This window comes from Gigantopelta aegis, chromosome 4 (assembly GCF_016097555.1).
Source record: "Gigantopelta aegis isolate Gae_Host chromosome 4, Gae_host_genome, whole genome shotgun sequence".
NCBI lineage: Eukaryota > Metazoa > Mollusca > Gastropoda > Neomphalida > Peltospiridae > Gigantopelta > Gigantopelta aegis.
Window position 1 is genome coordinate 95,288,288 of NC_054702.1, and position 15,905 is coordinate 95,304,192.

General features: G+C 34.9%; 1 long non-coding RNA gene across 1 annotated transcript; it reads right to left on the reverse strand.

The window, feature by feature from the left end:
• Window positions 1-12,182: 12,182 nt before the first annotated feature.
• LOC121371473 lies at window positions 12,183-15,434 on the reverse strand. The gene is made up of 2 exons (XR_005957799.1): window positions 13,214-15,434; window positions 12,183-12,851 (listed from the first exon to the last, which is right to left on the reverse strand). It is a non-coding gene; the product is annotated as an uncharacterized LOC121371473 (long non-coding RNA).
• Between the last annotated feature and the right edge of the window lie 471 nt (window positions 15,435-15,905).

The following is a 15,905-nucleotide window of genomic DNA, read 5'->3' on the forward strand; positions in this document are numbered from 1 at the left end:
TCAGCAAACATCCTTTGCTGGGTGTAATAGAAAAGATAATATGAGGTACCATTATATGAAGAATATTTGCTAATGTCCTGTTATTTTTCTGATAGACAAACATGTATCTTCAATTTATCCTGTACGCAGTTCCACTCTAAAAAGAAACGATAAATGCAATACATGTTTATTTGCAAGATATGTTAATATAAGATATATAAAATGAATATATAATACCAATATTTTCACAACAAATAAATTGGTAGATTGGTAGATAGATAATTATAATCAGACACAATCAGTCAGACACTCAGATATAGATGCACATAAGTACATATGTATGTATATGTAGGTAGATAAAATATCAATATTGTCTAACCAAATATTTCAACAGACAATCAGACACACAAACATATATGCACATATGGAGGAAAGTAAGTAGATATAAAATCATATCAACAATAATTATAAAAATAGTTTTAAATGTTTTTCCCCATGATCACCTTTCCACTTTATAAAGCAAATGTATTAATGCTAGAGATAATGTTAAATATCTATGGAAATGAGCAACAAAAATATTGTGTTGAATAAATGGGTGTAGGTCATATTCGACATTCTATTATTTTATAATATTTATTAAGTATTTTATCAGTTTCTACATATGTGAGTATTAAATGCAAACTAATATATTGTGCTTCCCACAGGCAGGATAACACAAACCATTGCCTTTGTTGAACCAGTTATGGATCACTGGTCGGTGCAAGTGGTTACACCTACCCACTGAGCCTTGCGGAGCACTCACTCAGGGTTTGGAGTCGGTATCTGGATTAAAAATCCCATGCCTCGACTGGGATCCGAACCCAGTACCTACCAGCCTGTAGACCGATGGCCTAACCACGACGCCACCGAGGCCGGTTTGAGAGGAGAGTGTTGTGGCCTTACACCTATCCATTGAGTCGTTAAAACTCACTCTGGATGGGAGCCAGTACCGAGCTGCGAACCCAGTACTTATCTACCAGCCTTATGTCTGATGGCACCATCGAGACAGGTGAAACTATTTTGCGCAAGAATATACCACAAGTCCGCGAAGCGGTCTCGTGGTATATATTCTTGCGCGAAGCGAAAACAACGTATGTGAAGTTTTGTATATGTATTATTATTTAGAAACAAAACTGTTGAGTATTATTATTTTTTTAAATTTCGTAATGATAGTAGGATCATAATCGCAATCGGAAATCAGGGGAAAGGTCGTAAGCTGCAAGAAACCGAAGCTGTCTTCATGACCACGTGCTTAAATCATTCTCAGTGAAAACAATTTTATTATATGTTGTGGTCTTTTTCATTCCGTAACATACGCAACACTGTAAAATAGTGATGTTATCTTATACAACATGTGAACATTAATGGTGTGATTGTAAGTTAGCCAATTATTCAGAAGAAAAATCAGAAGTGCAGAATACCAAGAGGAAATTGCGACAACATGGCGGATAATCACCAACGACAAGCTAGCAGGTGAGTGCAAACAATCAATTGAGCGAAACATTTTTTATTTATTAATCTTTTATTATTATTTCGTTTTTTATGACACCACAAAAATGTAATATAGCGACGATACAAAAATATATAAATGGTGATAATGAGATGGACAGTATTTCCTTTCGGTATGTGAATAGGCTACTTGCTATGGCTGTCTTCCAAACTGCCTTGGTATCATCCGAGCTCAGGGTACGCGGAAATAAGTCTTTTATTAGCAGTAGATATAACCTTTACCAAAATCTGAAGTAACAACTCAAATGTCCGACAAAAGAGTGGACAGCGTGAGTCCGATATATCTGCCGTCAAACTGAATGTGACATCAGATTAATTTCTTTATATAGGTCAGGGAGTTGTTGTGGTTATATCACATTTTCACGATATTTACATGCAAACTCGCTGTTGTTTTGTTAACCGAGTGTTAAGTTGGTATTCAGCTGGTCACTGATTGCTAAATTTTCGTTTTGACCACCTTGTTCACAATTCGCTGATATATACACAGAAGTTAAATTCATTTTGATTGGCAAATTTATCGGACTAGGACAGCGTATACCTATGCAATGCAATTCAATCCGCTCCAACCCAGTCCCACCCAAACATATCGTTTTATCATTAATAAATTTCTGTATTGACATAATTCTTACAAAATATGGCATTTTCCCCCTCAAATTCGATTGGTATTTATTATTGTTATTGTTATTGTTCATTATATTATGATTATGATGATGATTATTATTATTATTATTATTATTATTATTAAATTGTATATTTACTATTTTATGTGTTGCTTGGTTTACAGCAAACATTGTTTCTAAAGGATGGCATTTGTGATTTGTTTCCTCATTCAAAACACTGCGAAGCTGTCCTGTAGTGGCAATTAGAAAGAGAAGGAACCAAATACATAGCTACCACTTAAATGTATTTGTGTCAGGGCCCCATTAGAAATAGTTTCAGAAAGGGCATTTATTACTTCATTAATATGGTATGTCCTGTCTTTCATAGTAACTAAACGGAACTTTTGTACTACGTTATTTGGATCAGCCACTGAGAAATCTGTGCATGGAAAATTACCAATTAAGTTACAATACAGCAAATCACTTAATGGTCGACATATATTTTGTTCGTTTGTTGGAGCTGAAATCAATTGAATACATGTAGACTATTGTTTATACCATTTCCCATTATTTTCATTTGCTTTCGGGAAAACTATCTAAGACTACACAAAAACAAACCGATATATATCTACCAAAGCAAAGGTATACTAACATACTGTATTATAACTGAGTTTAATAGCTATTAACCTTCCAATAGGAATATGTAAGTTGGCAAATTTAGGTTACAACGTCATTATACTAGAAAGATATGCTGTTACACAGACTGTAACATGGTGTTTTCATGTTATTATAAAAACAAGTGAGTTAATTTAATAAAATAAAATATATACCAACGAGCTCATGGGCATACAATACAAAGGAGCAATTACATTTCTGTAAACAATAACAAAAGTAAAACAAAAATAGTTTTTTTTACCTTACGTCATAAACAATCCAAGCACAAGTTTAATATCCTGTACACAATGTACACAAACAATTGTAATTTAGTTCTATATAACGAACATATTCATATAGAGATCATTAGGCGTTTTACTTTAAAATAATTTACAAATATTATAAAATCGCAACTCAGAGAGTTGAAAGTTTTTATAGTTGGATTTGACAGTCCTGGAATTGTCAGTGTCCATATAACTCTGGGTATATAAAGTTTATGCAACCCGTTCATAGATTTTGTCATGTAACGGGCGTAGCGTGATCTGGACCTGGGAGGGGTGGGTGTGGGTGGGGGGGGGGGGGTCGAATATGAACAAGTGGAACCTTTTTCTATTTTGTGTTTGCACCCCCAGAAACTCCATATGTATAAACCTGTATGTATTATTTCTGAAAGCCAACCATTTACTTCAGTGGATGGGGGGAAGGTTCGTCCGATCCCACCGACCCCCCCCCCCCCCCCCTCCCAATATGCGATCTTGTTTCATCACTGGCGCCATGATTTCACATAACGCAGTGTTTGTGCTCATGTTTACATGTTGTCATGGTGCGTATACAAAACAAACCAATACAAATTGTTCGCCTATATAGTGCAGCATTTAAAGAGAACCAATAAACCATGGCCATTATAGATTATAGGTAACAGTACAGCAGATAGTACCTCAGCGGGTCAAAGTTCGAAGTGCACCTAACTTTTCATTCCACAGTTAACGCTACCTGTCCTGGCATTGATGACATAAAATGCTGTTTCGTGTTACTGGTAAATTCCTGTAATATAATTTGAACTAATGTCAATGCAGGGCCTAATAAAAATGGGATGACAGTTTTTGTGCGGACTAGGATAGTGAAAAACGCTTCCTGTTATGTCTGAAACGAGCAGCTTAACCCCCGAGTTTCTGATTTGCTTTAAGGGTGAGGGTGGTAGTATTTATATTCATAGTGTGTATGTTGATTAAACACTCCGAGATTACAGCCTATAAGCAAATGACAGCTACTAGCATATGGAAGGCCGCATTTCACTTAGTCTGTAGAACGTTCACCTGAGGTGCTCGGGTCAGAGGATCGATCCTCCTCGGTGGACCCGTTCTTGGATTAGTTTTTGTTTTTGCCCCATCCATTGGCACACGATTGGTATATGTACTGTGTTGTCAGTGGGCAATGCATATAAAAGATCCTTTGCTGCTAATGTTTGACATCCAATAGCCGATTATTAATTAATCTATGTGCTCTAGTGGTATCGTTAAACAAAATAAACTTTAACTGTTATTATACATTCATTTGTATGAAATTGAAGTATGAGATAAGATGTTTCAAGCAATAGCAGTGGCGGATCCAGAACATCCATTTAGCGGGGCTCCAATGACATGTGGCCGAAGGTTACAAACGTTCCCAAAGGATTCCTTGGATTCTCCAACGTAAAAAATAATATATATAACATTCGCAAAATTTAGGGGGGGGGGGGGGCCTCGGAACCCTGTCCCCCTTAGATCCGCCACTGAATACGGGAAAAAATTAATGTGGAAAAACAAAGCTCTTTAAAAAAACAATATATTCAAGGTCCATTGAAAATGGTTACATATATATAGCTAGATCTTTAACTGTATTTTTCGTATCCAACAGGAAATATTTCCGTAACGTCAGGTTATAAATATGTTAAGTTTTATAAACACTTAGTATTACAGAAATACATTTTGGACTACACATTTTAATAATATTTACAGCGATGACATTACGAAAGTGCTTACTAGCGAGTATAAGAACGACGAGGCTTTATTATTGCGTTTTAAATATGGACAAATGTTCAAATAGCTAATTAATCCACAACAATCCCCTTGGTTTGATGCCCCGCACGTAAAAACATAAACAGCCAACAACGATTCAAATGAAGTGTATTTTTGTAATACACATGTAGTATCTAAATATTTCAGAAACAATCATAACAAGATAACACCACACTTGTTTAACTTTTATTCAGGATTTTCTATGTTAATAAAAAATGGTGACGTAACATGAATAGACACAAAGGTAAATACAATAATATAAACTTTGGATATTTATACACCGCCAATTGTGAAAATAACGTAAAATCCATCCAAACTAATTCATAATTACAAGTGAAACGGAGGGGAAAGCATGAGAGTGTTTTATAAGAAAAATGGAAAAAAAAATACTTTAAGAAAATTATGGGGCAAGAAAAAACAAACAAAGATATGGAAAATGGAAAGAATAAGCTCGCCACTTGCACAACTTTCAAACACATTTTAATGTCTAAATCGATGGACGTGCGTTGCTAATCACTGGCGTAGGAAGCGTGTGTGTGTGTGTGTGTGGGGGGGGGGGGGGGGGTTATATTTTTGGCACCTTCCTACGCCCGTGCTAATGCTTTGAACGGATAAAGCGCTCCTTACAAACCTGTGAAAGACTGTCCAGTACTAATTGTAATTTCCTGGTACAATGTACGAGAAAATCACGATGTAGAAGAGGTGCGTGCTCAATAAGCTAATTTTGCTTTGGCCAGTAAACATTTAATGAGTCATATGATAGTTACTTTGGAAACAATATTTTATTTTTTGAAAGTAGAACAAATGGTAAAACAAAGGTTTTCAGGTCAGTTATAAAATAAATGAAATCTTTCAGAACAAGAAGACTATGTATCCATGACATTTAGTCCTTTGCTGCATTGTATTGTCTGCACCCTTTCGTCAGATTGTCAAAAAGAGGTTCATACAAAATATGTTGATAGCTCTCCGTGCCACACATTGTATCAAGTTCAGCTCAAGTTAATAATAAACAGTTTAAGATTTCTCTACGTGAGCTCCCGCGTAACGCGCATCATACGTGTGACGTGTATGTAGATCAGGGAAATACCTTTGCTGTACTTCCTGGGTGTGTTGATACGCTGCTTATATCAGTTTTATTAGTAAACGTTAACATTATCGGCAATAGGAATTTATTTGATCTATTAGAACCTTAACTGTATGTTTCTATCCAACAGGAAATATTTCCCTAACGTCAGGTTATAAATAATTTACTCTTTACAAACACTTAGTATTACAGAGAGACATTTTGGAGTACACATTTTAATAATATTTATAGCGATGACATTACGAAAGTGACCAGTAGCGAGTATAAGAATGACGAGGCTTTATTATTGTGTTTTAAATATGGACATATGGTCAAATAGCTCATTAATCCGCAACAATCCCTTAGGTTTGGAGACACGCACGCAAAAGATAAAACAGCCAACAACGATTCAAATGAAGTGTATTTTTGTAATACACATGTAGTATCTAAATATTTCAGAAACAGTGATGACAAGATAACACAACGCTTGTTTAAGTTTTATTCAGGATTTTCTATGTTAATAAAAAATGGTAACGTAACATGAATAGACACAAAAGTAAATACAATAGCATAAACTTTGGATATTTATACACCGCCAATTGTGAAAATAACGTAAAATCCATCCAAACTAATTCACAATTACAAGTGAAACGGAGGGGAAAGCATGAGAGTGTTTCTTAAAAAGAAAAGAAAAAATACTTTAAGAAAATTATGGGGCAACAAAAAACAAACAAAGATATGGAAAGAATAAGCTCGCGACTTGCACAACTTTCAAACACATTTTAATGTCTAAATCGATGGACGTGTGTTGCTAATGCTTTGAACTGATAAAGCGCTCCTTACAAACCTGTGAAAGTCTGTCCAGTACAAATTGTAATTTCCCGGTACACTGTTAAGTGATTTCCGAGAAAATCACGATGTAGAAGAGGTGCGTGGTCAATAAGCTAATTTTGCTCAGGCAAGTAAACCTTTAATGAGAGTTATTTTGGAAAAAATATTTTATTTTTTAATGATAATCGACCATAAAGTAGAACAAATGGTACCACAAAGGTTTTCAGGTCAGTTATAAAATAAATGAAACTTTTCAGAACAAGAAGACTATGTATCCATGACATTTAGTCCTTCGGTACATTGTACTGTCTGCACCCTTTTGTCGGATTGTCAAAAAGAGGTTCATACAAAATATGTTGATAGCTCTCCGTGCCACACATTGTGTCAAGTTCAGCCCAAGTTAATAATAAACAGTTTAAGATTTCTCTGTGTTATCTCCCGCGTAATGCGCCTCATACGTGTGACGTGTATGTAGATCAGAGAAATCCCTTTGCACGGGCGTGTGGTTCGCATTTTTACGCGTAGAAGACGACCCACATGTAAGTTGATACATTTGTTCACTCATCAAGTTTCATGTAATAAATCTACATAGATAATAATACATTCGTGTCCGTTAGATACCATTTATCTCAGAACCAGTTGTTGGATAATTGGTATCTAACGGATACGAATGTATTATTATTATTCTATCTCTTACATATCCTCAAAAAAAAAAAAAAAAAAAAAAAAAAAAATCCACACAGCTTTTAAGCAAATTTTAACATTTTTTCGACTAAATGTTATTAATACAGTCGTTGCACTTGTAGCTGACTTACGTATCACAGACACACGATTGCCAGGTTAACTATACGCCACAGTATAATCGACATATGGCATTGGTGACCTTGTCATCACCTAGGAGTAGCCAGTCGCATATCTTGAAATTGTTAACACACTTACGTGTGTAAACAACCATGTGTGGTCAAAAATAACGCATGATGTTCTTACCAATGAGTGTGTAAGAAATGTAATTAACAGCGAAACAATATAGACGTGTTTTCCCGATTGTTGCCTAGCAGTTTATGACGTTGTCGATAGATGGCGTAACCGTACAGCCGACATTAAGGGGGTGAAATTCACGCAACAATAACATGTGACGGCATTGCATCTGGGTGTAATGTCAGTATTTATGACTTTCTTGGAACGTTTTGTAAAAGCAAAACCAGTCTTTCGGATAATAACAACCTCATTAAAAGAGTGTATATTCATATCAATGTCTGTGGAAATCTGTGAATGATTAAAAACATAAATAATAAAGCACCTATACACGCCAATACAAAAGCATAGGGAATATATTAAACACACGCAAGTAAATAAGTTTGTCGGGTTTACTGAATGCATCCTAAAATAAAATAAAAAATTTCAGTTATGTACGTTTGTAGAAAACGTTGTGTACCATTTACAAAAAAAAAAAAAAAAACCAAGAAAAAAAATAGACTGACCTTAGATCTAGATGTCAACGTTTAGCTGTTACTGTTATTAGATCTGGGATATTCGGGATGTGATCACATGGGTTTGAAAGAAAGACAGAAAGAAATGTTTTATTTAACGACTCACTCAACACATTTTATTTACGGTTATATGGCGTCAGACATATGGTTAAGGACCACACAGATTTTGAGAGGAAACCCGCTGTCGCCATTACATGGGCTACTCTTTCCGATTAGCAGCAAGGGATCTTTTATTTGCGCTTCCCAATGGCAGCATAGCACAAACCATGGCCTTTATTGAACCAGTTATGGATCACTGGTCGGTGCAAGTGGTTTATACCTACCCATTGAGCCTTGCGGAACACTCACTCAGGGTTTGGAGTCGGTATCTGGATTAAAAATCCCATACCTCGACTGGGATCCAAACCCAGTACCTACCAGCCTGTAGACCGATGGCCTAACCACGACGCCACCGAGGCCGGTCACATGGGGTTGAAGTTCACATCTCAAAATATTGTTTTCTTATTTTTAATTTAATTTTGTGACGGAACATGCTCTTAATTTTGTTTTCGCCTGTGGCGATATTAATTGTTTTAGAGGGCCGTGTGCAGTTCCAATATGCACTTAAGCCCAGGTGGGCACGTTGTTACGTAATACCTCTGCGCGACGGTCGTCGAGCTCTTTCTAATACACACCCATGTGGCCAGTAGTTACGTAATACCTCTGCGAGTGCGGTTTTTACGACCGTGATTTTGGCGACTAGGCGTCAGCAAGTCTCGCCATTTAAGAAAAATATGCCGGATTGGTCGCTGTGGAAATATCACTTGGTAGGGGGAGGACCGCGTTGTACCCCCAGGCGATATTCGGTTTTATGATAAATAGCTAGGGTTTTAGAGATATGGGGGAGAAACATATTGGAAGGCTTCCAGGGAACGCGTCCGTTTGGACTTGGTAAATATTATTTCTGCTCTGTTGTATAACCTTGATGTGATTGATGTGACTTTAAATATTTTAATACTGTATTATACCAATATTATTTAGACGTTGCTGCCGGTCATCTGACGCAGTAAACTGTAGGCTCACTGTTCTAATATATATAAAGCTTAACCAGTCATCCTAGAGGACCTAGGTAAACTGTAGGTTATTGTCTTTATTGTGATAGGTACCAGTATTAATTCTGTATTACAAGGTTACTGAATGAGTAGTTAAGGGTTAATTAAAAATTAACCAGTTAGGAATAGAGTTGTAATTCCTTTATTAATTAAGTTCACCTGGAAGCGTTTCTCAATTATCACACGTGTGGGTGTTGTGTCACGGTGAAGTGATTAGAATATTGTGTAAACTAGACACCTAGAGATTAACTAATTAAGTGATTAGTTCTGGGTTGTTATTATTTGTTGTTGTTAATTAACTACTGCGGCAGTACATTTGTCAGCGTAGGTTAATACAGATTCCAAAGTGTATTGTGTTTTTGTTGTGTTTTCTAGTGAACTAAACGTGCTATAATAATACATACTTTATATAAGATCTTATCTCTGATCATACCTAGACGAGCCACGCGGGTATAACTGCCCGTTACAGAGAGATCTAATAGATATACAGTTAGGAGAGATATTTGGATAATCGTGTGTTTCATTCAGTTACGGGTATTATAGGATCCCCGTGACAAATTTACATTTATATTTCTATTAATTAATTAATTAATTAATTAACTAATTAATTAATTAATTAATTAATTAATTTATTATGAATATTTTTTAAATTATTATTTTTTGTTTCTAGGAATTTAAAAAAAATTAATCATCCACACTGAATTAGTCATTAAATGTTCTATATACTAGTTCATTATAAACCGAACCCCTTTGACACTTACTGGCGATGCCCAAGACATGTACAAACAAACCAGGAGCATAGGCTGGGGAGGTGTCATGTCAGAACTTTCATAAAAGAGCAGATGAAAATTGAAACAGCTATCGATATTGACCGAGCACACAGAATTGGGAAAGTGCAAGCTGTGAATTCCCAGTCGAACCAAACGAAGATGCGGCCTAGGCCCATTGTTGTGAACTGTTCGCGTTTTTAGGATCGTGAGCTCGTTTGGAGAAATACTCGAGTTTTTTGTGAATGAACAGTTTCCCAAAGAGATCAGTGATAGGAGGCGGCAACTAATTCCACACCTGAAAAGAGCGAAAGCCCAAGGTAAACGAGCGAACTTAGTGCGTGACCGAGTGTATACAGACGGTAAACTTTTTACCACTTCTGACTATGTGGTTCTTGACGAGCGACCTACACCGAGATCTTCAACCAGTGTTGATAAACAATAGGGACTTTTGGGGAATGTAAATAATGCTGATATTGAAGTGTTAAAATGTATAGCATGGAATGTGCATGGTGGTTTTAGAGAAAAAATAGGTGAGCAATATTTTAAGAATGTTTTACTAGAGCATGATCTGATGCTACTTACTGAATGTTTGATAGAAAATGATTTTGAATTATCACTCGATAGCTATGAATGTTTATCATTTGCTGTAAAACGTAGGAAATGTTTTCAAGGAGGAGGTATTGTTGTACTGTATAAAACAAAGTACAAACCATTTATATCTGTAATTGAAAATTGTTCAGATAGTGTTATTTGATTAAAGATTGATAGGCGACTTAGTAAACGTAACAATGACGTATTTATAGCGTGTGTTTACATACCTCCCCAGCATTCTACTTACTATAAATTGTACGATGTTGATTTATTTCATGAACTAAATAATATACTGAATTGTATTCTGACTTGGGAGATGTTTATTTAATGGGAGATTTTAATAGTAGAACTGCGGAATATGATGATTATATTAAATTTGATGATCTGCAAGACACTGTACTTGAACATATCGAAAGTGTATGTGAATATATATTAATGATCAAACTGAAGATAAACGCATTAACCCAGATAAAGGAATTAACGGGTTTGGCGGAAAATTACTAACGTTTTGTAAAGCATCTAGTTTCCGTATTGTTAATTGACGTCAAATTGACGGTTCTTCAAATACTTTTACTTTTAATGGTACACGAGGTGTTAGTGTAGTTGATTACCTAATCACAAAGCCAAGTTTGTTTCCATGCATTGAGTCGTTCACTGTTGGTAATTTTAATCAATATTCAGACCACGCCCCATTGCTTGTGAATATACACTTGGATGCTCGCTGGTTGGTCGATAGCGGTGTGCACGATCTAGGTCACAGGGGTTATAAGTTTGTCAGATATCGATGGTCTGCGGAATGTAAATAGCAATGTATTGAAGCGCTACGTGTTAATTATGATGCATTAAATGTTTGTGTAACTAGTGATAGTGAATATTCACAAAGATATATTGATAGTATTGTTGACAAGTTTACTTGTACGTTAAGGGATATCACACAGCCTTTTGTTGTAAATAGCAAATGCAATGAACGAGGTCATGTTACCAGTGAAGGCTGGTTTATACTTCAGTACGATCTGTGATCGTATGAATTTCATCCGATATATATCGTATTCAAAGGCCTAGTTCATACTTCCGTTGAACCGTTTGATTTGCGAATAGCCGCAGAAGCATTTATACTTTTCAAGTGCATGCGATCGCCTATTTGCGTTTGGTACTTTCAAGATGGATGACGTCTTGCTCATACATTTTCGTCCAATGGAACACGCCTTTTTATACTTTGAGTAAATCCAAGAAATGTAAATTGTTATTATTATTATTATTAACCAGCATTATGAGTTTCTTTCTGAAATTGGAGAGAATTTCAAAGCAATATAATTGTTTGATATATTTTCATGGCGGGAAAATATTTTATTCAAATATACTAGGTTTTTCCTAAAATGTATAGGGCTATAAGTAGGTATATGTGGTAAATTCTTTGCCCTATCTGAATTAGTTCATTTGGAATGTATGTATGTATGTATGCATGTGTCACAAGTGATTGAATAACTAAAAGAAACACTAATCCAAATAAATTATATTACATTTATTTACAGCACACAAATAACAATCACATTCATTCTCCACTCCTACTTACTAAACCTAATTATATCCATCTCACATACCACTAATCACCAGCACTCCCTCAACACTCACACTTCTCATATATAATAAACATACATTATCACCACTTTACACATAATTTCATATAAAAATATCACGTATCACAACACACAAAATAATATACTAAAACCACACAGTTCAATATAAAATGTTTCAGTTCATACCACAATCCTTATGATTCACTTCCTCGTGATCAACTTTTATATACATATATTGTTCTAACTAAATTATGTACTAACATTAGTTAGCACCCTCCATTTCAGATCAGCTCTAAATACTACAGCCATATTTACACAATATGTTTCTGCTGCACAATAACAATACACTTGTTATTCACCGAGATGCTGCACGATAACAATACACTTGTTATTCACCACCACAACATCATGGCTAATAAGTAGCCCACATGTGGAACTTCAATTTCCACTTCAGCTGTACCCAACTTCCATGAATTAACATCAACGTCAGTTTCCTCGTGCCTTCTTCACATAATTCCGCAGCCCAATCACCTGGTCAAACTCTAGCATTGCCCCTCGCTGCTCATTCCGTTGTTGGTCTCAACAGATACCACACAAGCTGCTGTAAACAATATACACTCCATTACTATCATGCAAAACCTCAATATTAAATACCCTTCATACATCAATCATTTTCATCATTTCACACATGTCCACATTATACAGGTTTCACAACGTATACGTTAATAACACGTACAACTTACTTCATGTGCATAATTCAATTCACATTATACATTTAATAAACACATAAATACATATAGCAAACAATTTCATTACTTTACACAATGTCCGCATTTCACAAGTTACACTGAGCATTTGCTAAATATATACATTTAATATAGCAAACTAAATACAGACCAAAATAACATTCAAATGTCACACCTCTGTAACACAATACATGTGTAAAATATTTAATTTACTTACGGTTAAACACTAACCCGAACTTCCACAAAGTCTCTTACACTTCTACCAAGTCTTTCCCAAACTGAATGTTCAATGATTCTCTCTCAGCGATTAATGACAAATCATCCACTCAATAACCCAGTTCCACACTATATTCACCCAGTCAGCTTATCACTCATCTATCACTCACCCATACCACAAGCTACAATAATACAAATTGTTACCTTGCTAATTAAAGACAGCTTCACGTGTGAGATACAAGCTATGACTCATACTTCATGCTTCTCTCATTCGTATAAATTAAAATACCGTATAAATGATAAAAAATGTTATAAAATATATAACCACATATTCTCTTTCATACAATTAACATCAGATTACCCTTGACTTGTGAAAGCATGTATGTATGTATGTATGCATATATTTATGTATGTATGTATATATGTATGCACGTATGTACATATGTATGTATGCGGACAAAGAATAGCCCAGTGGTAATATACCTCGGCACGTTACTTTCGATGTCACGATGTTTGATAAAGGGCGATAGAAATGACATTAATTGGAAATACTTCCAAGTAGACTTTTGGCCTGTGTCTCTGTATTCCCGCATAGACGTATCATACAGATTAGGATACTTTCTAACTTCTTCTATAAGTTGCTTATCATCTGCAGCACTAAAAAGACCTGTTTTTCTTTGTCGCTTCTGGCCCTCCATCGTATTCATTTATCGCATGAAATAACTCAAAGTTAAATGGTCCGATATGCATGCGATTGCATCCCGTGCGTATAATTTTTATCGCTGATGACGTAGCCAACACATGTCCGATTTCAATGCATTCAGTACGATGACATTCCGATCTCCTTGCGACCTATGCGTTCGATACGATGTCAGATCGTACTGAAGTATAAACCAACCTTGATTGTGTTCGCCAGCATGAATTTATGTCAGGTGATAATATTGACAAGCTATGGTTTACACCTGAATGTAGGACATTGTATAACAAATATATAGACTCCCTGCATCAATTTAATCTTGATAAATCCAGTGAAAAACATAAACTCCTAAATGAATGCAAAAAGAATTATAAGAAATTGGAAGTAAAACTGAAAAGACAATATAAGTTGATGGAAGGAAATCAGCTGGATTTTTTGCGTAAATATAACCCAAAGACATTTTATCATTACTTTAGAAAAACAAAAAGGAATTTGAATAACATTACATTAACTGATTTCTTCAACCATTTTAAGAAAGTAACTACTGGAGACTCTACCCTAGAAATGCCAAGTGAGAATATTAACTATTATAATATCGATACTGTTTTTGAGGAGTTAGATAAAACTATTACAGAATGTGAGGTGTTATGTGCTATTAAAAATTTAAAACGTAATAAGAGTCATGGTCTTGATGGAATACTAAATGAGTTTCTTATTGAATTTAGTGACATATTACTACCTGTAATTTGCAATATATTTAATGTAATACTTAATTCAGGATTTTTTCCAGCATCGTGGTCTCAAGCCGTTATTATACCAGGTTTTTTTAGAAAGGTGATGTAAATGACCCCAATAATTACAGAGCTATAAGTCTTGTTAGTTGTTTAGCAAAATTATTTACTAGTGTACTTAATAAACGGCTATATAAATGGTCTGAAAAAAATAATGTTCTAACCGATGCACAGTTTGGATTCCGTTGTGGTGTCGGTACTGTTGATGCAATATTTGCCCTCTATTCTACAATAACAAAGACATTAGAGACCAAAAGAAGACTTTACTGCTGTTTTGTGGATTATAAGAGGGCCTTTGATTCGGTGAACAGAGCCAACCTTTGGCATAAGTTACTTAAATATGGAATATGTGGAAAAGTTATAAAATCTATGTACCTTTGTGTTAAATCTTGGGTTAGTGTAAATGGCTTTCAATCAGATTTGTTTTTAAAATGTGACCTGGGTCTAAAGCAAGGTGAAGTATTGTCCCCAATATTATTTTCATTATTTTTAAATGATATAGAGAATAAATTTATTATAAATGGATGTACAGACATGTTATTTAAAGATTTGAGTCTTTTTTGTTGTTGTATGCAGACGATATGGTTATTTTTTCAAATAGTATAGAAGGATTGCAACAGATGTTAGATGTACTATATAGTTATAATGCAAAATGGGGACTAACAGTTAATATATTAAAGACAAAAATTATGGTGTTTAGGAATGGTGGTAAAGTGAAGGATGAGGAAAAATGGTTATACAATGGTGTATTGGTTGATGTTGTAGACCAGTTTATCTATCTTGGTATCTTACTGAATTATAACAATAAATTCACACCTGCTATTAAATGTATATCTGAACAAGGTAGAAAAGCCTCCTTTTCTATGAAGAAAATCATTAAGACATTGTTTTTGAATTATAACACAGTAGTATCATTGTTTGATACATATGTATCTAGTATATTATTTTATGGCTGTGAAATATGGGGATTACATAATGCAGAGGCTATTGAAAAAATACATTTAGACTTCTTTTAAAATGTGCTTAAAGTTAAAGGATCTACAACAAATATTATGATATATTTTGAATTGGGGAGATATCCATTGTTGTATGAACGTAATTATTGTATGGTAAAATATTGGTTAAAACTGATTTCTTCAAAAAACTGTATTTTGTATACAATGTATGTTGAGTTGAAAGCTACTTGTTTGAAAAAAAAATAATTG